At 44.5% G+C, this 22606-nt stretch overlaps 1 protein-coding gene across 3 annotated transcripts in view; it reads right to left on the bottom strand.

The window, feature by feature from the left end:
- The window catches only part of OSMR (oncostatin M receptor), a 178700-nt gene that overhangs the window by 155149 nt on the left and 945 nt on the right, over positions 1 to 22606 (bottom strand). The gene's annotated exons all lie outside the window — the stretch shown is intronic.

The raw sequence follows: 22606 nt of genomic DNA on the forward strand, positions 1-22606 counted from the left end.
TTTCTCTGAGAGCTAGAAGCACTTTGTACAAGCTGCACACACACACAAGACCTCTCCAACAGGAAGGGAGTCGTACATGCGAGGCTGGAAAGCTTCATCTCACTTCTTTTTTTTTTTTTAAAGGGAAGAGGGAATGCTTAAACTGAAGTGTAAGACCTCTAAAAGTACCAAACTTAGGGGCGAGGAATGTATCACTAAGGAGAGTACACTATAAGCGATTCCTTCTCTTTCCCTGTAAGCTTCTGAATAGGATTCTGCCTGCACTTTGTTTTCTTTTTCTTTCCCATCTTTCTTTACTCTGAGTCTGTCGTAAGGCACAGCACTGCTGTGCAGGTGGTCCCGGATCTGATTCCCCCATTTGGTCTGGGATGCTGCAGAGGCAGCATTCACAGCCCCTGTACGGGGAAAGCTTAGCAATGCATCATTATTTCAACTTTTTATATTCCACCACCTCCAGTATATTTTACTGAGAGGATTACAATATTCATATGCATAAAGAATAAAAAACAAACAAACAATTATTGTAAAAACAGAAAACACGAAAACAAACATTTAATACAGATATTATATAAAAAAAAATATCTGCATGACTAACATATCAGCTGCTGGTATGCTTGAGCAAAATAAAATGCTTTAAGCTTTCCAGATCCACCTCGGTTCTAAGTCCTGCCGGAAGGGCATTCCACAAAGCTGGACCTCTCTAGGAGAATGGTCTCCAACGCGTTTGCTGAAGCCTATAATCACAGATTCAGATCGGATGACCATTGGGGTCGATTTAAAAAAAAAAAAAGTCCCTGTAAGTGTTTAATAAAAAAGCAAGATGAATTTTTTATGTTTTTCTCACCCGAGCAGTTAAAAACTTTCCTTGAGCAATGGAAGCCAACAACCTCATCCCGAGTGTCTAATAACAATAGTTAAGAGTATAGGTTCTATATATTAGCCCTTTATTTGGTAAAAATTATGGATGTATGCTCCCCCTGAATCTGTCATCCCGCACTCCTCTCATTATTGTTTTGATATGGTAATGGTTTAGATAAATATGTATTATATCTTACTTTATTTATATGTAGCATTATATGTTAAAGATTTGTTATTTACTAAGCTATAATCTTTTCCTTTCTGTAAATCATTTGATTTGTTTTTTTTGATTTGAAAAAACTCTATAAATAAAGAATTTTAAAAAAAAGTCCGCACGCACATATCCATGTGCACTTGGTTCCCGGTGCATACACATGGACGTGCTGATTTTATAACATGCGCTAGCCGGTACACGCATGATATAAAATCCAGTTAAGGTGTGGGCTGGGAGGGAACTTCCTACCTCTTCCCCTCTCCTCCCCTCTCCTCCCTGATCCTTAACCTAACCCTACCTAGCCCTAATTTTTTTGTTTTGTTACTTACTGCTCCCCTGGAGCAGAAGTAATCCACGAGCACCGACCAGCTGCCAGCACAGCGGCTAATGGCGCTGTCCTTGCCCACCCCCTGACCCTTTCTTTAGACCCAGCACGTCTGCACATATCGGTGGTTACACGCATGGCCCGGCCCTTTAGAAAATGCACGCATAGGGTCCGGCCACGCGCGTAACCGCCGGTATTTGCGCATACGGGCCTCTTAAAATTCAGCCACAAATGTATAAACTGAATTTTGCTTGACCAGTAGATTAGATAAACTGCAGGGATTTTCAGAGTAAACAAGTTTATGAATTGTTACTAGTATTTTAAATTGAATTAGCTACTGTATTAGGCGTCAATGGAGAGTTTGTAATGTTGGAGAAATGTGTTTCCTACGCTTGATGCCAGTAAGTAGCCTTGCAGTAGCATTCTGCACCAACTGAAGCATCCATACCAGATACTTTAGCAACCTTATAGATAAAAACCCATTACAGTAATCTAAATGACCGATCACCAGAGCCTGCAGGACCGTTCTAAAATCTTCAGCCGGTATTACAAATTTTATTCGCTTTAGTATTTTTTTTAATTTAAAAAATGCAACCTTAGCCACATGCTTAACTGACGGTTTGCTATTTTTAGCATTTTTCCTTTTTAAAAAATTGCTTATATATTCACTTTGTCTGTGCACACGTCATCTCCCAAACCACTCAACCTACAGCAACCAGATTTTCAAGGAAGATTTACCTTGCTAGAAACTGAAATAGTTTTTTTTTGTGAAAATAACTTATAAATCTAGCACAAAACTGAAAAAAAAGAAAGTTAAACCAAAGAATCATCAGCTTTTGCATCCAACTGACAGGGAGATTTAGAAAGTTGTGGGTTTGGTTTTTTTTTTAATCGCAGCAGGGGCCCAATATCACGGGAGGGGAGGGGGGTGGTATTCGTGCAATACTGAAAAAAATACTGCAGTAGTATTGCGGCGTGATTTTTTATCGCAACACAAACACACAAGAAAATCGCACCACGGTACAGGCCTAACTGCGCAATGGTGGACTTGCCATTGCATTAAAAGGCTAAGGGGCCCAAATCCCCTCCCCAAAATGTCAGATACCCCCCAGGGGTCTTTAGAGACCCTCCTCCTGCCACCTTGCAAGGTGGCTCTGGCCGCCCACAAGTCAAAAAATGTGCCTTTAAAAATGCATGGCGAAGGCCGGCTCCTTTTCCAGACCCCTTCCCTTTTTCATAAGTGGACCCCAGAGCTTCATAGCCCCTACCTTCCAAAACCACCCTCCAGCAGCCCTCATGCCTTCCCCCCACTGGACTAAGTACAATAAACTCCCTGGGGTATAGTAGGCCCCCCAACTTCCACTGCCTTTTAAAAGGCTCGGTGATGTAGAGTTGGGATCTGGAGCATCCCTTAGTAACAGGCCCGGCCATTTTCCAAAATGGCTTTCACCTGACCCTGCCTCTATCACGTGACGGGCCCACAGCTAGAGAGCACTCCGGCCCCCATCGCGTGACAGGGCAAAACATTTTGGAAAATGACATCGAACAGGCCCAAAAGGTAGGGGACATTCTGGGCCCCACTTTACACCACGGAGTTGTTTTTTTTAAAGATAGGGGAAGGTCGGGGATTTAGGGGTGCCCCCAGACCACCAGGGTCTTTTTTTAATGGTTGGGGGGGGGGGGGGAAGGACTAAGGAAGAGGGCAGGCCATTGCTGTGCATTTTTAAAAGGACAGATTTTGGCTTGTGGGGGCTTTAGTTGCTCGACAAGGTGGTTGCGGGACTGGGGATCTCCAAAGACCCTCGGGGTAACTTGTGATGTTTGGAGAGGTGTTTTAGGCCACTTGGCCCTTTACATTCTCCCATGAGGACATAGGAACCCTTGCTGGCATCCCAGTACTCCCGCAGGAAAATATTTACACTTCCCTCAAACGTGATAAAGTAACGTGGCTGAAGTTTTTTCAAAGTCAGCTGTGTTATTTTATTTGCATAGCATTTGGCATGCCTGGATTGCTTTGCATAAGTTAGGAAAATTCATGCATGTAAAGTACTACATGGATAGACTGGATGGGCCATATGGTCTCTCTGCCTTCATGTAGCTAAGTTTTTATGTACGATCAATAAGTAGAGGAGCTGCAAGAGAACCACCATCATTCGTTGAGGAATGGATGCTAACACACAGCTCCTGCAACACAATTATACAACAGGGTCATATAAACAATTGGTTAGTCTGAAATAAAACTACTCCAACCTTCTTTGGTTTGCCTAACAGCAGTTTCTGCATGGTAACTGAAGGGAAAATGGAAAAGCACTGTGCACCATCAGGCCTACAACAGTGAAAACATTAATTCCTGACCCTATACAAAATGACTTTTCCCTAGAGAGTGTTGAGATGTCTTCACCAGTATCTTTTTTCTAACAGCATTTGTCCAATGTGTTTTTGAATTGATCATTTATGATACAGCCATATCTAGATCTGCTGACAAAATGTTAAAAAAAAAAAAAATCCCCTTCTCCGAAAGTTGATGAAATCTATTTCCTTTTAACCATACAAAGGATGTGCTCTTGCTTTGTTTGCTGCTCCTGGAGTAAATAGATTACCTGAGAGATCCCCACAATTCCACATCTCTTCCCTCAAAATGTCTTTTTCCTAATGTAAGCCGCCCCAGTTGGGGCAATCTCTCGGTATATGTAAGCTCCTGGGTCCCCATGATTAGTTCAGTGCACCTTCCCTATCCTTTCTATTTCTAATATACGGATGCTCTTTTCAAGAATGAGTGCCAATCCTCCAACTGGGGCCTGACAAACACCTTGCACAACGTATGAATATCTTTCCTCCTTGACTCCACACCAGCATGAACCTGATTCTTGTCTGCACTGCTATTTTGTATTTCCTTACTTTTTTCCCCCTTCAACAGTCTCTCCCACCTGCCGATTCCTCTCTCCTCTCCCGGGGCATTCCCTGGCTGCTCAGGCGAAAATCACCAGTCCCTCACTTTGAGCATCGGACTATACCATTTCACTGGAATGCTTGATCAGATCGAAGAGCACGTATAACAATTCCTATCTAAGGGAAGGAGAACCCTTAAAAATTGTGAACAAAGAGTTTAATCGAATACAGAAAGAGCTCAAGAAAAGATCCAATGCTGTATTTAACGCCATGGTAGACAACATCACTGACAGTCCATGGCGTTGCCTCAGACAAAATGGTAAGTTTTGAAAATTGAGCTGTACTCCTTTTCTGAGCAGCAAAAAGAAAAAAAAAAAAAAAAAAACTCAACGGAACAGAAACCACAGTTTAAAAATATTTCTTGGCAGGAATTCACAAGCACTGTACTGCTTGCAGAAGGATATCTAGTTACTTTCTACCGCTAAATTTTCCAAAATAATCCTAGTTTCGGTGGTTAGCAGTAATTTACATTCTCTTGGTTAAAGAAAACCTCATTCCCTACCCCCCACAGCTAGGCTAGATGCAAAAAAAAAAAAAAAAACAACTCACAACCTTGCAGAGGGAAGATTTTTGCAGAAAAACTCAGGTACTTTTCAATTGGAAACGTGCAGTGATGAAATGGAGCCTTCTTTCACAGACATCCATTTAACCTGTGTTTTTGTTGCATTCTAAATTGCTTTAGTGGTGCAAATAAGTTTATCATCTCTCTGCATTTTATTCATTTGGGCTGCCCAGCTGAACGAGATGGCCATATCATTTTACTGATAATATAAATATAAAATGGATGGTTACATATAAAGACGCTACCTTTCTTCTGAGTTATGATCACCAAAAACCACAGCAGAGGTTGACTTGCTTATTCTAAGTCAGCATCATGTAGGCTCATTTAATATACAGGGAGATTCACTTGAGAGGCCCCAAATATTCTGTTGTAACTTCCATTAGGATAAAGCAATCTGAACCCAAAAAATACGCTACATACCTTGATGTATGTGCAATCTTTTGCATTACATGCAATGCTGGAAGTATCTCAGTGCACTGGTGGTCTCCAGTTCCAAAAAGTTTTATTTATATATATATATATATATATATATATATATATATATATATATAATAAAACTTTTTGGAACCAGTTCAAGGTTAATCAAGTGTTAACAAGTATTAAGCAACATATCTCCACACTGGCTTTTCGAAGACAATACTGAAGAGCTAAGCGTGCTGCACTGGTATATGTAGGCTGACGTCAGCTTTGAAATCTGACTCAGTCTCCCATCTGCTATCAGGAGAGCACAATACCCATTGGTCCTGAGTCCATCTGTCTACACTAAAGAAAACGAAATTATTAGATAAGTAATTTCTCCATTGCTTCTATTCTCCCCCCCCCCCCCCCTCCCCAATATGCTCACAGACACATTCAGGAACATGGAGCGCCACATCGAAATGTGTCTGGCGGAAAACTGAGATACTTCCAGCATCGCATGTAATGCAAAAGATTGCACATACATCAAGGTATGTAGCGTATTTTTTGGGTTCAGATTGCTTCATCCTAATGGAAGTTACAACAGAATATTTGGGGCCTCTCAAGTGAATCTCCCTGTATATTAATATGAGCCTACATGATGCTGATTTAGAATAAGCAAGTCAACCTCTGCTGTGGTTGCAACAAAGTAATTAATGCAGCCTACATAGAGGCAGGAAAACCATTACCTCTACAGGTCAAGGCGCATTCTACAAGAGCCCAGGCAGTCTCCTGGGCTGAAACCAGGCTACTTTCGTCAGCCGAGATCTGTTGGGTGGCGACATGGTCCTCCCTACACACCTTCTCCAGGTTCTACCACCTGGATGTTCAGGCCAGGGAGGATGCAGCCTCCCACCCTGCAGGGGAGTAGATATATATATATATATATATATATATATATATATATCTTTTTGCAACTGGAGACCACCAGTGCACTGAAACAATAAACGCTGACACCTGGGCAACTGCAGGTGTCTTGAACTAGATGTAGGATACTTGCTCTGTCTCGAGATTTGATATCCAAGGTTATCTATTTCTGGAGCAGCCGTGGGCAGGATGCTGAGTCCATTTGTCTACACTAAGGAAAACAAAGTTATCAGGTAAGTAAATTTTTCATTTCCTAGCATGAAGCCAGATGGACTCAAGACCAATGGGATGTACAAAAGCTACTCCCCTGCAGGGTGGGCCCAGGAGACTGCCTGGGCTCTTGTAGAATGCGCCTTGACCTGTAGAGGTAATGGTTTTCCTGCCTCTATGTAGGCTGCATTAATTACTTTGTTGCATCCGTCGGTCTCAGACGGCTTCGACCCTTGTGCCTCACCTTTTTCTCCGCTCTCCCCGCTAGCCTTGGGAAGATGGCTACCGCCACGTCTGCAAGCCACGCTCCCAACATCCCCGGAATGCCATGTTTCTCCCAAGGGCCTCCTAAGGTGCACGCACTACCCACACCTTTATTCCAGCTATGGCGCGAACCTCGGGGGCGTCCCCCTCAAGTGATGTCACACCATCAGAGTATATAGCCAGTACTTGTTTGCTAGCTCATTGAATTAGCATGGATTGGACTCGTCCAATCTAAGCTACTCTGCCGCTTCCGTGCTGCCGCTGGAAGCTCTCTCTCTGCCCTTCGGGGTAATCTCTAAACTGAGTACCCACTCCTCAGGGGCCCTCTGCTTTATTTCAGGTGCCTTACTGGGATCAGGTACTCGCTCCTCGAGGGCCTGCTCTCCCTGCCTCAGTGCCTGTAACCATCAACTTCAGCCTGGTGGAATCGCCAACCTTAAAGCTACCATCTAGTAAGTAATCTAATTCTCAATCTGTCTCATCTACAGCTCTGCCGTGCTGGGAAACAGACACTGGAAACTCCCTATACCAACTTGGTGAGACCGAGGGTCTCGAGACTGCTACCTCTGGATCACCTCACTACTGCCGCCCCTGGTGGTACTCAGCTGCTGTATAATAAAAGAATCTAACTCTGTGTGTGTGCGCGCGTCCTGAGTCTAGCCCAGTACTGTGGCTCCCCATGGGGTCCCGCCCCGTAGGCATGGTCATCTGCCAAAGTACCCAAGAATCCACCCAAACACCGCTAAACCATAACATATTTCTTTGATCCAGTGGGCTATGGTCGCCCACAATGCCACTTCCCCTTGTTTCTTCCCACTGTGAAGGACGAACAGGTGATCAGTTTTGCGCAAGGATTCTGATCTCTTCAGGTATCGGACTACGATTCTGCTGACATTAAGGTGGCGAAGGAGGAGGGAGTCTTCCAAATCCCTGTGCTCATCTGGTGATGGTAAGTATATGGTTTGGTTCAAATGGAATTGGGAAACCACTTATAGAAGGAAGGATGGTACCGTACGTAGCTGTATGGTGCCCAGGGTGAACCTGAGGAACGGTTCCCAACAGGATAATGCTTGAAGTTCGGAGATGTGCCAAGCTGAGCATATTGCGATAAAAAATGCTGTCTTTAAGGTCAAGAGACAGAGACAGGCCGCTTGTTGGTCTGAAGGAATCCCTGCTAGGAAGACTAGTACCAGGTTGAGGTTCCATAGAGGCACTGACCACTTTAGTGGTGGTCTGAGTTGTTTGACTCCTTTCAGGAAGTGAGACACATCAAGATAAGTTGATAGTCTGATACCATCCCCTTCGGACCTGAAACAGGCCAGAACTGTGACTTGAACCTTGAGGGAGTTGAGGGACAACCCCTTCTGCATTCCAACCTGTAGGAATTCTAGGATCGTGAGAATCTTGGCTGTCCTTGGAAGGAGACCACAGTCTTCACACCAGACTTCGAATACTCTCCAGATCCGTATGCAAGACAGCAATGTGGAGAACTTGCATGCCTGGAGCAGGGTGTCAATCATGGCTTTTGAGCAGCCGCGCTTCTTTAGGTTAGTCCTCTCAAAGGCCATACCATAATCGAGCCGGGTCTTCGTGGGAGATCAGACCCTGCTGAAGAAGGTCCTTGTGTGGCGGTAGACGCAGAGGATTCCCCACCAATAGTCTTCGCATGTCTGCATACCATGGTCTTCTTGGCCAATCCGGGGCGACTAGTAGGACTAGTCCCCTGTGGTGCTCTATCTTGTGGATGACCCTGCCCAGTAGTGGCCAGGGTGGGAAGGCGTACAGAAGTTCTGGACCGCGTCGATTCCCAGAGATTGTGGTTCTCGTCTGCGGCTGAAGAATCTGGGGACTTGGGCATTGTGATGAGTTGCTAGTAGGTCCATGGCTGGGGGGCCCCCATCTAATTACTAGCAGCTGAAAGGCTGTGTCTGCTAGCGACCATTCCCCTGGGTCTAGGCTCTCTCTGCTGAGGTAGTCCGCTGAGATGTTGTCTTTTCCTGCGATGTGGGAGGCCGAAATCCCTTGCAGGTTTGTTTCCACCCACTCCATGAGGGGGTCTATTTCCAGAGAAACCTACTGGCTCTTGGTTCCTCCCTGGCGGTTGATGTAGGCAACGGTTGCTGCATTGTCCGACATGACCGACAGACTTGCCTCAGTCTGTGGCTGAATCGTAGGCAGGCTAGTCTGACCACTCGAGCTTCCAGGTGGTTTATGTTCCATTCCCCCTCTTTGTTCCATTGTCCCTGGGCCGTCAGTTCCTGACAGTGGGCTCCTCACTCCCGCAGGCTCGCGTCCGTGGTGAACAAGATCTAGTTTGGTGGGGATAGGTTTACACCTCTGCTTAGGTGTTCTTCCTGTAGCCACCATTGAAGCTGATGCCGAACCTCTGTCGGTAGCTGGAGGCGAATTGAGTAGTTCTGGGACACTGAATTCCATCATGACAGTAGGGAGCGTTATAATGGTCACATATGGGCCTTTGCCCATGGAACAACTTCCAGAGTTGATGTCATGAGGCCGAGGACTTGAAGGTAGTCCCATACCTTGGGGGCAAGTAGATTTCAACAGTTTTTGTAATTGAGCCATCAGTTTCCTTCTCCTTGGAAGTGGAAGGTAGACCTTGTTCTGTTTGGTATCGAACCGGACTCCCAGGTATTCTAGTGACTGGGAGGGCTGTAGACAGCTCTTGGCTGTGTTCACGACCCACCCGAGCTCTTGTAGTAGGTTCTTGACTCTGGTGGTCGTGTGGCGACTCTCCTCTGGAGACTTGCTCTGATCAGCCAATCGTCCAAGTAAGGATGTACCAAGACTCCTCCTTTCCTCAGTGCTGCCGCCACTACCACCATAATTTTCGTGAAGGTTCTGGGGACGGTAGCTAGTCCAAAGGGTAGTGCTCGGAATTTATAATGATGGCCCAGTATCGCAAAACGCAGGAAACACTGGTGGTTCTGATGGACCAGGATGTGAAGGTAGGCTTCGGATAGGTCCAGGGAGGTTAAGAATTCTCCCGGTTGCACGCCATTATAACAGAGCGTAGGGTTTCTATGCGGAAGTGTGGTACCTTCAGGTAACGGTTGACGGCCTTAAGGTCCAGGATAGGTCGGAATGTTCCTACTTTCTTAGGAATGATAAAATAGATGGAATGGCAGCCAGTATTTTGTTGAAGCATGGGCACTGGGGCTATTGCCTTCAGGCTGAGTAGTCTTGCTAGTGTGGTTTCCATTGACAGTCTCTTGAAGTGGGAGTGGCACGGTGATTTCATAAATTTGTCTGGGGGGATGCTTTGGAATTCCAGTGAGTACCGCTCTCGAATGATAGTTAGGACTCACTTGTCCGATGTTATCTCAACCCATCTTTGGTAGAAGAGGGCAAGTCTGCCCCCTATGTCTTCTTCCTGTGGATGGGTCTGCATCTTCTCATTGCGGGGTATGGCCGGAGCCTGCCCCTCTCAATGTGCCTGTTCCGAAAGGGATGACCTTCCTGAAGGGCGAGGTGCTTGGGACTGTGTGTGTTCTTGTAAGGTTTAAAACGCTGCGATCCTCTACTCTTGGTTCTTCTGAGGGAGGAGCACTGATATATGTTCTCTTGTTCCTGTCTTCAGGTAATCGGGGTACTTGGGATTCGCCCCATTTGTTGGCTAACTTCTCAAGTTTGCTTCTGAATAGGAGAGATCCTTTAAAAGGCATTTTTGTGAGATTCGCTTTGGAAGTTGCAGCAGCCAACCAATTCCGGAGCCATAATTGTCTTCTGGCCGCTACTGCGGCAGCGACACCCCTGATTAAGGTGCGCACGAGGTCTGCGGTAGCATCGGTGAGGAAGGAGACCGCAGGTTCCATCGCTTCTCCGGGTGTGGTTGCGTCTCTGGAGAGGATCAAACAAGAACGTGCCACTAAGGCGCAGCAGGAAGCAATTTGTAGTGTCATTGCTGATACAAAGGACTGCTTAAGGATGGCTTCCAGCCTTCTGTCCTGGGTGTCCTTCAGTGCCGCTCCTCCCTCCACAGGGATCGTGGTGTGTTTTGAGACCGCACAGATCATAGCATCCTCTTTAGGGAAGCGCAGAAGTTCCTTAGCTGTGGGTTCCAGCGGGTATAGGGCTTCCAGTGCCCGCCCCCCCCTTTGAAGCTGGCCTCTGGAGCATTCCATTCCAGGTAAATCATTTCCTTGATGGGCTCCAACATAGGAAAATAGCATGAGGCCTTACGGAGGTACACCAACATGGGATTCTTCCTTGGTTCCGATGTAGGCTCCGTGCCTGGAAGACCTAGTGTCTTAATAGTCTGGGACACGAGGGCTGGTAATTCATCCTTGTGGAAGAATCAGTGTATGGTCCAGTATGGCTCCATCCCTGGGGGAATTTCTCCTTCTTCCAGGGAGTCGGTTTCCTCATCTTGTTCTGCAATTCGGAGTTAGCAATCTGTTCTATTCAGAGTTAACAGTCTGCTTGGAATTAGCAATCCGTTGTTATTTAGGAGAGTTGTGGATGGATCCTTGGATCGGTGGCAGATGAGCACACCCCCGGGGGAAGATCCCGAGAGGGACCACCGGTCAGGCTCAGAGTATGGAGACAGACACACACTAGTTCTTTTATTAGACAGTATACTGAACCACCAGAGGTGGCGGTAGTGAGCTAGAATGCCCGGCTGGGCTGTAGTCCCTCAGATACTGAAAGGCTGAGCTGTAGAGAAACTGAAATATAGTGAGTAGGCAGGGAAGCAGAGTTCATGTACTGAACCAGATGGTATCATTCACACAATGTCTCATAGAAGCCCAAGAGCTGGAAAGTATAGGCCCTCGAGGAGCGAGTACCTGGTTCCAGGGAAAGCTCTGAGAGAGCGATGGTAACTCACTAATTTAGTTGGCAGTGACGACTTCCAGGCAGAAGAGAGTACCGAGTAAGTCTGGGAACGAGGGCCCTCAAGGAGCGAGTACCGGTTCCAGACTGTCACCTGCAAAACAAAGGAGAGAGCGAGGCCCCCAAGAAGCAGGTACCCCTAGTAAGTCCGAGGAGGCAGAGTAGCTTCGGTAGAGTAACCCTTGCTAACTTGATATGTTAGCAAATTCTAAGACCTTATATATCTGTCGCAGGTGACATCATCTTCGGGGGACGCCCCCGAGGTTCGCGCCATCGCCAGTACTTCAGTCGGGGCCGCGCCGTGCACGCACCCCTAGGCCTCCAGGAAACATGGCGGTTTGTAGCGTCCAGCCAGTCCGGGGACGCCGGAGGACTTCGGCAGAAGAACACTGCGGCAGCCAATCTTCCCGCGGACGAAGAGGGAGGCGCCAAAGAGGTAAGGAGGGCAGAGAGAGGGCGTCGAGAACCGACGGACACAACATATCTGAGGTGTCTGGATCCCCATCATGGGGGCTCTTGGTTAGGAGAGGCATGTCTCGAGAAACTTGGGAGGTGCCGGGAAGAGCTTGTGCTTCCGGCAGGGTTTGAGTCGGGTGGGCAGCAGGGGCTGGTTGTGCCTGGACAAAGGTTTGCAGCCCTTTGAAAAATTCCACCCAGGAGGGGTTGTAGTGGTAGCCCCAGAGGAATTTTCCTGTGGGGGCACAGAGTTGAAAATACTTAGGTCCGGAGTGCCATCATCAGTGGTTCCGGATCCCTCTTCTGGCTGTAGAGGGTCTTGATTTGGTTCTCCCTTGTTCTGTTCACACTTTGGCACAGGAGGGATTCAAATACCTTTCATTGGTAACCCCCAGAGAGAAATATTAAAAACCTAGCCTTATGCCCACACCCGTTCTTAACTCCAGTCTACATTAGGCCCCATATCTTTTACTTTATGTTGTTAACCCCAATTATTATTTTTATCCAAGTTCAATCTACCTGTTTATTGTAAGACATCCTCTTGTCATGGTTATTGTTTAGAATGTAAACCGACTTGATTAGTAATTCTGTTTACTGGAAAATCGGTATATAAAAGTGCTAAATAAATAAATAAATAAATAAATAAATAAATTCAGGCTGCGCGGCTCTTAAGTGGTAGGTTGAGCAAAGGAAGGGTCCCTTGGCTTTCTTGGATGGCGGTGCCATTATTTATGCGCGTGTAGGGCTTAAAAACTCGTCTGTGCGTGGAGTTATGTGCGTGGATGCGCTTAGTTGTGGGCGTCGGATGTGTAGAAGTTATGCGCACAGACAACGGAGTTTGTGCGTGCGGCCTAGTTGTGCGCATTGATGTGCTGACGACCTAGATGTGCGCGCCATGTGCGCTCAAACCGTAGTTAAGCGCTTAAGTTAGGTGCTTCGGGCCTCTGGCCTGCCCTGCGCATACCGGTCGGGAGGGGGAAATGGCGCAGACGACTCCAAAGGCAAGATGGCGACCCCCCCGGAGGATCTCCACGTCTGGTAGTGTCAGATATGGCGAATGCGGTGGCCAAAGCCCCTTTGAAATTACCCTGTTGCCGAAAAAGGACTCAATTTCGGCTATGCTCTTTGCTGATGTGTGACACTTTGCTCCATCTCGCAAACTGAGGTTAAATGTCACGACGGCTTCCAGCACCTACCTCATCGCTCCGACACTGAGGCATTCCGGCTTGTTCGTAGCTCCATATACTGAGTAGCACATTGCAAGTTGTTTCGTCCACATTGCTTCATCCTAGTGAGAGTTATTACAGAATATTTGGGGCCTCTTTCGAAGGAATCTCCCTGTACCCCAATTCATATAGTGAACAAGGAATCAGATCTTTTGAAAAGTCAGTCTTAGCATAAATTCAGCATTTTCCATACATAAAAAAGTAGACTGCTTAGGTAAATATCCACATGCTGTTGCATTATTTTTGTTCTATTGGATGTTAAGCAACACTACATGATTATCCCTTTAAATATGATTTCACGAACATATAATTAAAACGTTTTATAGCAAATTTATTTTTACAAGGCTTCTATGTAATTATAGATGCTTTCAGTGATAACATCTATTTCTCAGGTCAATAAAGTACTTGTCAGGGCTATTAAATTGTAAATGTGAAGGTGATTGGCTTCCTCTGCTGCAGGAAATGTTAACATACGGGCGCGCGATTCAGTAAAGAAAAAATATTCAAATTAGGGCCCGCGGTAAAAAAAAAAAAAAAAAAAGGCGCTAGGGACACTAGCTCATCCCTAGTGCTTTTTTGACAGGAGTGGCAGCTGTCAGCAAGTTTGATAGCCGACGCTCAGTTTTGCTGGCGTTGGTTCTCAAACCCGCGTCTGTCGCTGCTCGACGCCCTCACTCTGCCCTCTTTACCTCTGTAGCGACTCCCTCCAGGTCTGATGGACGGCTAGCTACCATGGCGTCTCCATGCCGTCTCCCATCCGGCGTTCCCGGACCGGCTCGACGATGCAACTCCGCCATTTTATCCTGATGCCTAGGGTGCGCGCGTCCCGACTCTTGTACCAGAGTACTGAATCACGCGGGAATAACTAATAGGGCTATCAACATGCATTTGCATGTTGCGGGCGCTATTAGTTTCGGGGGGGGGGGGGGGGGGGGTGTTGGACGCGCATTTTTGACGCACTATTACCCCTTACTGAGTAAGGGGTAAAGATAGCGCATCGAAAACGCGCGTAAACAGTATGCTCTGCCGGAGCGCACTGTACTGTATCAGCCTGATATTGAGCAAAGCAACTACACGCTTTTTTGTTCCAACCACTTCTACAAAAGCTGCCAGTAATTCCAGATACCAAGCATGCTCAGCGACAATTCCTTGTAAAGTGGGATATGTAAGCCGGACTATTATGATGGAAATTAAACCACAAAGGAAGCTTCCAAACTGCGCTGAACTGAAATTCACAGGGATATGGTAAATGTTATTAAAAAGGGCATCCCAGCAGAGGGTAATATCTCAACCAGCTATTGAGAACATAAACAAATGGCTCTCAGGATCATAAAATATCTTGCACAGAGTTTCATGAGGAAACATTTTTCATCTCATTACTGCCAATAGTGTATGCCGTTATAAATTTAGACTGAAAAAGAGGTAAGCTGATTTCCTGTAATAGAACAAATGCAATGTTGAGAAATATGTTTTTCATGCAAAGGGTGGTGGAGGTATGGCACACCCACCCAGAGTGGGTGGTGAAGGCTAAAACAGTAACAGAATTTAAGGCACCTAAAATAAGTACAAAGGATCCTCAGTTGTAAAAAGTGGAGAGACTGGAAGCACTAAGTTCACGCTAAGGTTGTATTTTTTAATAGTTTATACAGCACTGCACCCGCACTCAGTTACAGATGCGTTTAGTCTGCCACAAGAAACAGCTAGGTTCACTGTATTACTGGTGATTTTACATAGGAATCCTACAAAATTAAAAAAAAAAAACCCCACAGTGCACTGAGGCTGGCTCTACTTCATGCTCCAAGTTCCCAGCTGCATATATATTTTTTTTAAACATAAGAATAGAAGCAGCACCATGATAAGAATTGTCCACTGAGCCCAGCATCCTGAATCCAACAGTGGGCAGACTGCATTATTTGAAGACCACTCATAAAATCCTAACAGGAAAGTCCAATCTCCATCTCTCACTTCCAAAAGCATGAAGTGAAGAAAACAAAGTCTAACTGTTAGTTCATGGATCTGTCCTCTGGAAGCTTGTCTAAACCTTCTATAAACTCAGCTATGCCATTAGCCTTGACCACATTCTCTGGCAACAAATTCCATAGCTTGTTTGTTGACTGAAAAAATATATAATTTAAAATTTGCTTTAAACCTGCAACTAGTTTCATGCAAATTCCCCTAGTTCTAGTATTGTTGGATCGAATAAGTAGCCTCTCCCTATTAACTTGTTCTATACCACTCATGATTTTGTAAACCTCATCATATTCCCCCTCAGACCTTGCTTCTCAAAGCTGAAGAGCAGTAACCTGCATCCCCTTCATCAAGTGTGTTGCCCTCTTGTGCTTTTTTCTAGTACTGCTACATCTTTGAGATATGGCAACCAAAACTGCACACAATACTCAAGGTGTGATGGCACTATGGATGAATACAGAGGTATTATTATATTCCCTTGTTTTGGTTTCTATTCTTTCTGAATAAATTTCTTAGCATCTAGCAGTGGCCAAAAGAATGTAATTGATAATTATAAAAAGTGTTTTTCACAAGGACTCCAAGCTCCTTGGGCTGAGTGGTAACTCCTAATCTGGAACCCAGCATTGTATACCCTACGGTCTGGATTTGTTTTTCTCCTTATTTGCATTGCTTTGCACTTGTCTTCATTAAATTTTATCTGGTCATTTAGATGCCCAGTTCTCTAGCCTCGTTAAGTTCGCCTGCAATTCCTCACAATCCACTCATGTTTTAACAACTTTGAATCATTTTGTGTCCTCTGCAAATGTTATCACCTTGCTCTCCCTTTTCCAGATTATTACATAGAAACATAGAAATGACGGCAGAAGAAGACCAAACGGCCCATCCAGTCTGCCCAGCAAGCTTCACACAGCCTTAGGGTTATTTATTCCTGCCTTATATTGCGTTTTCCTATTTGAGGGCTATTCGCAATGTACTAAACGCTAATACCCATCACCAGCCCAGGTGCCCCTATCTAATGGCACATGAGCACCCCTATTTTCATTTTCCTTATTGGCTGGTGAGCTGCCGCCACATGAGGAACCAATAACCCCTTACTAGGACAAACCCCCCAATCTAGGATTCTTTTGTAAACTTCAATTGCCATCTGAAATCTAAATTGAAAATGACTAAAGCCATGTCTGTTAGGTAGATCCCATCCCTCCTAACTAAACTTTCCCATTGGGATATTATTTCCCCATGCTCTGTTTATGCCTCATTCAGCTCCCCCATATGACTGCTGACTTCTGTTCACTTTTTTCCGTCTTTCTCCATTCCTTTTTCATCTGCAAATGCTTAGGAATTAGCTTGTTTCTCTTTTATTCCTCTCCACTGCATCCATCTTACAATTGCCTTTTCTTGAGTTATGCGCAATCCTTCGCCACCTGATCCCATCCATGCTTTTTTCTTTGCCCAATGTAAAAAGGCATGACTTTTAACAACCATTTTTTGGACCACGTTAATTTCCAATATGGCTCACCCTTCACAAAGTTTAGGGGTTGTTTTTTTTAACCTGTCCTATTCCCAGCATCTGCTTTGTTGCCTCTGCCAATGTTCCATACCCAAAATCCTTGACCAGTAATGTGGCCCCAGTCTCAACAGACTGTCCTTTAACCCTTGGTGACCCTGCTTGCTATCTCAAGGTAGCTTGACATCTGGAACTGGAACTGCAAAAGTGCATGTCACAACTTTATGTTTAAAATTGGGCTCTGCCTCGGAAGCCTTAATTTGTACTCCTTCACAAGCTGAATTATATGAATATATGTTAAAACTGCTGGGCCCCAGTACAAATTCTTAGGATGCTATACTATTCACCTCCCTCCATTGGGAAAACTGAATATTTAGTCCTACTCCCTGCTTCCTATCTTCTAACTAGTTACCTGTCCACAACAGGACATTGCTTCCTATTCCATGACTTTTTACTTTCCTGAGGTGTCTCTCTTAAGGGACTCTGTTAAATGTCTTCTGGAAACTGAGATACAGTACATCAAATGGCTTGCCCTTATCCATAAATATATTTACACTCTCAAAAAATTCTAATAGATGGTAAAGCAAGCCTTCCCTTTGCTATATCTTTGTTGGCTCCTCCCCTTTAAGCCATTTATATCCAAATATCCAGTAATTCTGTTCTTCAGAATAGTTTCTACAATTTTGTCCAGCACCAACATCAGGCTCACAGGTTTATAGTTTCCTGGATCACCTGTAGCCCTTTCTGAAAATTAAGATTAAATTGGCCATCCTCTAGTCTTCAGGAACTGGTCAATTTTAATGATAGCTTACAGATTACTAGAAACAGTCCACAATTTGATACTGGACTTCTTTCAGAACTCTGGAGTGAATACCATCTGGTTCTGGTGATTTGTTACTCTTTAGTTTGTCAATTTGTTCAATTATATTTTCCATTCCCACAGTGATTTCCTTCAGTTCCTCTGAAACATGACATTCAAAGAACCATTTTGAGAGTTTCTCCCCAATATCTTCCTCACTGAAGACTAAAGCAAAAAATTTATTTAGTTTTTCTTTTATGGCCTTGTCTTCCAAGCGCCTTTTTTTTTTTACCTCCTAATCAGCTAATAGTCCAAATGACTTCTTCTGATGTACTTGAAGAAAAGATTTTAGCCAACATTTTAACATCAAGAAAACTGTTGGCATCTTGCACAGACATCTTTAGTGGGAATAATGAGTGGAGGGAAGGGGTTGGATAAGGAACTTTTTTCTGCTCTGTCCACTCCATGCTTTCCCCCTCCTCTCCTGCTCCCTGCAAGGGATGGAAGGGAAAGGGAAATGGCAAGGAGGTGGGCCAACTAAACCAATTCATTGCAAAGAATAATTTATCAATCCTTATTCAAGCCTTAAGAATCTCTCATTTAGGATTACTGCAGTTTTCAGTTTGTTGGATAACCCATAAAAAGTTACAAGAGCTTGCAGTTAATCTAGAATGCTGCTGCCCGTCTATTATCTAAATCCAGGAATTACATAACACCAGTCTTAAAGAACCTACATTGCCTACCTATTGTTTCACAAGCTAATTCAAAACATTTCCTCTGGCTCATAAAGCCATACATAATGCAGACGCTATTTAAAGGAGTGTTTGCAGAGTTACATTCCAAAGAGGCTTTGGTCCAGATTCCATCCGCATATGAAGTAAAATTGTAGGGGACTACTAAAAGGGCTTTTTCTTGTGCAGCCCCCACACTATGGACCAGTCTCCCTAAAGCAGCCCGCATGATGCCCAATTACAGGAAGTTGATTAAGGAGCTTATTGCCTCAGTTTTTATGAAGTATTAGAGACTATAACATGGCTCTTTTAATTTTCAGTGTCTTATGGCTTTCTTTTTTGTTTTATCGGGACCAGGCTAATAGGTTTTTATAAGTTCTTATTGTCCAGAAGTTTTAACTATTTAAATATTTGTATCTAAATTTAAAATGTTTATGTTTGCTCTTTTATATGATTTGTTGGATTACTTATCTGTGATTTATTTAATTATGCTGCTTTATTATGATGTAATTCATATGTAATATTAAACCATCTTTAGTATGACTAGAAAGATTAGAAATAAAAATACATAAAATAAATATGCTCATCTACCCAATGTGGATGATAACTGGGTGTGGATGGACAAACTAGTCCTTGTTTCTCATCTACTAAATTGTTGTTTTTGCAGCATGAGAAAACAAATTATGCACATTAATAATCTTTACATATTCCGTTATTCACATGGTTGAAATATTTGACAAGGCCCCTTCCACATACACCCTAAATGGTAAAGCAAAAAAGTTAGAAATGTTTTCAACAGACTTCCAGCTTCACACACTATAGCTGGGAAAACTATGGAATGAATCCTACACTAAAAATAAAAACATTAGGCCAACCTTTGCCTCATTTCCACTCCCCCCCTTCCAATTCTCACAATTGTCCTTTTGAAAGAAAATCTATTTCACTTTTCTACTATTTAGAAAATGTAAATCTGCAAAGCCAAGCAATGGCCTCCTCATCAGCTAAGTTCAAAGGAATTCGTTTGCAGAGAGGACATGCTTACTAACGTTTCTACCAAAAGACAGACGACATCCACACTTCATTTGCACCTGCTCAAGATCTTCTTCCTGTCTGTTTGCCCAACTCCACTGGGCTGACTCTCTACTTGCATTTCATCCTCTTTACTGTTCTGTTCTTTTGCTTATTAGGCTCATCTTCTTACCTATTCCAATAATGTTCTTTTTCATATCCAACTGCCTACCTCTTGATCCCGATCCACTCTTCTCTGAAAACATTTATTTATTTAAGTTTTTTATATACCGGCATTCATGACAACAATCACATCATGCTGGTTCACAATGAAACGGGGGTGCATAATAAACTTCAAACTGGAGCTATGGTGCGGAAGAATACAGTTACATATAACAAGGGTGGAAAGAACTGGGCGAAGAGAGAAAAATAAAGGACAGGTTAACAATGGCTAACAATAAAACATCTCTCCTTTCTTTCTACCTCTGCTTCAAGTCTTCATTCCTTCCTTTCTCCTGGGTCTTTCCTCCTACCCTAGCCATCATCTCTTCAGTTTTGATACTTTGCCCAAGAAAATAAATAGGCACAAGCACCGCATGAAGAGCTTAAACAAATCAATGCAGTATGGCTAAAAGTAACAAAATATATCAAAAGACAAAACAAGAAACACATTTTCAATAGTCAATCACTTGCGTGCTTAGAGTTAGGGGTGATGGGTTTGTAAGGCAATGAGGCAAGGCAGCGGTCACACAAACAACCATGAGGTGACAGGATAGTGCACAACCGCAACATTTGGGGAAGGATTTCTAAGGAGTCTCTGACTGGCTTGAAGTTCATTTGTGCACGGGTTTTGTGGCCTGTACTCTAAAAGCTAAGGTAAATCCTGAAGTACAATCATTTTTTTTGCGCAATAGCCTAAACAAAAGTACAAAATTGCTTAACTTGTTTTGATTAACAATGAAACTGAGTGATACCAAACTACACATACTAATGTTCTGAATTTAATGAATGCACCCAAGGATGAAAAAAAAATGTAAATCTTAAGAAGCCAGGGAAAACAGAGTAATCTTTTTCTTCATAATTTCCTCTTTTTGGGGGCTTTTATCTTGCTCTTTTTTTTTTTTTTTTTTTTTTTGAGGAATGGAAGAAGTTGGATTTTGTGTGTGGAGGAATGTGAAGGTCAGAGAGGTTTCCTCACATTCCTCCCCAGCCTTTCCCTCCTGTCTGCTCCCTTCTCCCCCTTACCAGCATCCTCTACCTCTTACAGGGACCTCAAGGCTACAGACAGGCCCGGCGCCACCAGGTGTGCAAATCGAGCAATTGCATGGGGCGGCACACGGAAACAGGTATGTGAGGCCTGCGGCAGCTACAGGGTCTAAAGGACCCAAACTGAGTTTCTTCCAGTGACAACAGCAGGGCAGCAAGCCCAGACGACAGCATGGTGGTGGCGGTGCCTTATGAAAATTTGCCACCAGAGGCAGTTGCCTACATTGCCTATGCCTAAATCCAGCCCTGCCTGATCTAATTCTTTGGTCACCCAGTTGAAGAAATTGAACAGGCTTTTTTGAAATGAATAGTGTCGATTTGCTGCCAAGTCATCAACCTGGAACCTTTATGAACTGTGCAAATTGCTTTCTTTTCCCCCCATCGCAACCTGAGCAGAAAGCGAAGGCTGCTACAGGTCCTGCCTTCAGACTGAAAATCACCTCTGGATGTGACCCTAAGCAGGGACCCCATGGGTCCTTCACCTGTGCTCCAAATATCTTCCACCGTACCAGACCTTACAGGCACAGGGCTTTAGGCACTGTAAAATTGATTTTTTTTTCCCAAAATTGTTTTTAACAGGAATACGATACACATTCGTGAGACAAAATAAAGTAATACAATGAGAAAACATTGTACATGTAAAGTGGTGTACTTAAAACAAATCGTACAACAACCATTTCCACTGTGTTCGCATTCCCTAATTTCCTTTTTATTTCCCCTTCAGCCACTCCCCTCCCTACCACCCCTTTCCTACAGAAGCAACTCCAAAGCAAAACAATCCCAAGCACCCGTCATGCACACCACTTACAAACCTCCCTCCCCCTGAGTAATCCCCCCCTCCTCCGGGGAACCACAATTAACCCCATATAGACTTATATCCATTATTGCTGAGCTCGGTCTGTAAAGCTGGAGGAAACAGCGCATAGCATGCATTCCAGCAGTCACAGTATATCTTGTCCGGCTTCCTCTTACCACAACAGAAATCCATATATTCCGTCTGTAATAGCATGGCCATCCTTCCAAACCATGCATCAACTGTAAATTGTGCCAATGGATCAGTCCAAATAGCCAGTATGGTACGGCAGGCCATCATAACATTGCTCTAGAGCGCGTACCGGGGACCCGACCTGCTTGCTGATGAACCAGCAAAAGGAGCCCCCTATTAGAGAGAACACAGCCGGTACTTTTATTGATCACCTCAGTAACGGACTTCCAAAAACACTCGCGGACACAGCAGCAATCGGTGGTATAAGTGGCCTTCAGCAGTTCCACACTTGCTACATAATGGAGACTGAGCAAGTTTCATGTGATATCTACGAACATCACAGTAAATATGATGAAGAATTTCAAATTGGACCTCACGTAGTCCCACATCAGGCAGCAACTGATAAAGAGCCGTAAAACATCTCTTCAATCGGTGAATCCAACAGGGCACTCCAGCGCGTCGCCCTGCCTGTCCACGGGACTGACCCAATTTTTTCCATCCAGTAATCGTATTAGTGAGGCAAGCTATGTCAAAGGTAGTAGTAGCAAACGCAATTTCCACTGTCATGTCCTCTACAGACCAGGAGAAGGATCGGATATAATGTCGGGCTTGCAAATATGCATAAAACATTGATTTTAAAGGGGTGGGTATGGTAGTCTCCACTGCCCACCCCAAAAAGTTTCCTTCCTCCCTCCAAAACAGCTGCCTCTGCTTCTCCTTCCTTACCATCTGTAGAGGGCTGTCAGTCAATTCACTCATCTTTTCTCCCAAAGAGCTGGCTCCTGGGTTGATCTTCTGCTTCTCTCAACCCAAGAACTACTTCTGTTCCTGCTGGAGGAAAGGCCAACCAGCAACCTTGGGCTGGCCACCTTCTTCCCTTCCTGACACTCTCCTTGACTCCACCATCATAGAGAGAGCAAAGATGACAGCAGAAAGAGACCGTACAGCCCATCCTAGCTGCCCACTTGGACCTCCTACTCTGAGTTTCACTCCCTACCTCTCCCCCATATCCTCTCTGATGGTCCCATGCTTTCCTGAATTCTGGTACCAGGTGTGCCACATGCTGCCAGAAAGAAAACGGCCGGCCAGTGAGCCACTCCCCCCCCC

This window comes from Rhinatrema bivittatum, chromosome 1 (genome assembly GCF_901001135.1).
Source record: "Rhinatrema bivittatum chromosome 1, aRhiBiv1.1, whole genome shotgun sequence".
NCBI lineage: Eukaryota > Metazoa > Chordata > Amphibia > Gymnophiona > Rhinatrematidae > Rhinatrema > Rhinatrema bivittatum.